This window comes from Orycteropus afer, unplaced genomic scaffold (assembly GCF_000298275.1).
Source record: "Orycteropus afer afer isolate SDZICR_OR568_19922 unplaced genomic scaffold, OryAfe1.0 scaffold00132, whole genome shotgun sequence".
In the NCBI taxonomy this organism is placed as follows: Eukaryota; Metazoa; Chordata; class Mammalia; order Tubulidentata; family Orycteropodidae; genus Orycteropus; species Orycteropus afer.
In genome coordinates this window covers 4607405-4609701 of record NW_006921719.1, presented here as the reverse complement: position 1 = coordinate 4609701, position 2297 = coordinate 4607405, and the positions used below count along the sequence as shown (strand labels likewise).

The window sequence follows — 2297 nt, the reverse complement described above, 5'->3', positions numbered from 1 at the left end:
TATCGATAATTACACTGAATGGAAATCGATTAAATGCATCAGTCAAGAGACAGAGAATAGCAGAATGGATAAGAAAACATGACCCATAAATAGGCTGTCTATAAGGGACACACCTTAGACACAAAGACAAAAATAAACTAATAATAATAATAATGGCTGAAATCCACTAAATGCGGAAGAGATAGTCTCTTTAACAAATAGTGCTGGCAAAACTGGATTTCTATTTGCAGAAAAATGAAACAGGATCCATCTCTCTCACCATATAAAAAAAACTAACTCAAGACAGATCAAAGATCTAAGGGTAAACCTAAAATTACAGACTAAAAGAAAACAGAAGGGCAAACATAGAGGTCCTAATACATGGCATAAATACACTATCAAACGTAACTAAAAATGCACAGACAGCAAAAGACAAACTAGAAAACTAGGACTTCCTAAAATTTAAACTTTAATTGCATCAAAAACTTCAGCAAAAGTGTAAAAAGAAAACCTAAAGGCTGGGAAACAACTTTTGGTAATGACTTATAGGGTAAGGGACTAATTTCTAAAATTTATAGACAATTTCAGCACCTTAACAACAAAATATTTTGTTGATCCAAGTAATACAGTGGTGAAGGTCGGATAAAGGCAAAATTTTGCTTTTAGTTTCTTCAAATGCTGTCTCACTTAATTTAGGAGGGCTTGGGAATACCCAAGAATTATCTTCCAGAAACTTCTGCCATAGGCGTTATGTTCCTGTAAAGTTTGTACTGTCACTAGGAATTGTTCTTTCATTATTTGTCAATGATTGGAGAATTGCTTTCTCTGATAAAAATCTTTGTATCTCCTGGTAAAGGAGATGTAGTATGAGAAAGAGCTTTGTCATTTGGTGAGAGAGGGGGTTATCTTTTGTTTGTTGCAGTAAAATTTGTCAAATGCAGTTTTGTGCTGTCCCAAGATCATCAACACATCTACTGGGGTAGAAGCTTTCTTGATTGCAGTTAGGGTTTTTCAGTTTTCTCAATAGTTCAGTTTGCACTTGAGTCACCTGATAGAAGTTAGACATTTCTTTATTCAGCTCTCAGTATGCACTCTACATATTATGACTTGACAAGCTTAGTCTTTGGAGATCTCTGCTCTTCAGACTGTCTCTTGAGACAGAGCAGTTTGTCCAGATTTCTGTAGCTCTCTTTTCTTTCCTCTTCAGCTCTAGCTCTTGTTCAAAATCATGGATCTTCAGGTCCAAGTTCACCTTTTTCCCCTTACATTTTGAAGAAGATTGGATTTAAGCTCCTTATCACCCGCTAAATTTTCACCAATGCACTTAGCTGGAGGAGTTCTACTTATTAAATTACAGCTGTTCATTCAATACTTTCAAAGATTCAGATTGTCTTAATTCATTTTACCCAATTTTTTCTTCGTATTATCAACGCAGACCTCTTGATGTACAGGATAGGCCTTATTTACCTGCTCTTGTCCCATAGAACTTGTTTCTTCATCTCATGGAGCTTCTATAAGCTTTTCTTCCAAAAATCTTATTATTTCCTTTAACAAGTTTTTCCTCTGAATCTTTTAGTCCTTTTTTGATGTCTTCATACGCAGTGACAAGAGCAAAATGTGAAGCAACAGTCTCAGTTCCTGAATAGAGACTGGAGTCACTCTCTCGCTCCTGTGGGCTTTTTTTTTTTTTTTTTTTTTCGATTTACAATGCATACACCATCTTCCACAAATGCATGCATGACAACCTGCAGCTAGGCTATGTAGGGCTGCTACCAGGTCCTCCGAGTTTCGATTCCTCAGCGGTTGAAAAGGGATCGAAATCAAACCGGGTCACCAAGCGTCACTACTGGCTTCGGGTTTCCTTGAATAACACCGCTGTTTCCCCTGGCCATTCCTTTTGCCTCCACTGCGCCCAGCCTGGCCCAGCCCTACCCCTTGTCTGGGGCGGGGGTTGGTTTAGGAAGGAGTGAACCACCAAGGAAGGAGGGACCGAGCCGCCGCCGGAGAAGGCTCGTTACCCAGCAAACGCACGCGCGAGGCCCAGGTCCACAGCAGCTGGCCTCGTAGCGCCCTCCGTGGGCCCGCTGCCGCGTCGCTCGCGCGGAGAAGTGGAGCCCAGAGAGGCTTGAAGTGAAGACGCGCAGCGCATCTGATTTTTTATTTTAAAAACCTGAGATATAACTAAACAAACGGGAAAGTGTTTGTATATGGGATGGTGTAAGGGAGTTAAGATCTCATTTTTCCAGGAGCAGGGAAAAAAAGCCCACTGCCATCTAGTCCATTCCGACTCATAGCGACCCCCACAGGGTTTCCAAGGC

At 40.7% G+C, this 2297-nt stretch overlaps 1 pseudogene; it reads right to left on the bottom strand.

The window, feature by feature from the left end:
• Positions 1-593: 593 nt before the first annotated feature.
• LOC103200631 lies at positions 594-1718 on the bottom strand (annotated as a pseudogene).
• Positions 1719-2297: the final 579 nt, after the last annotated feature.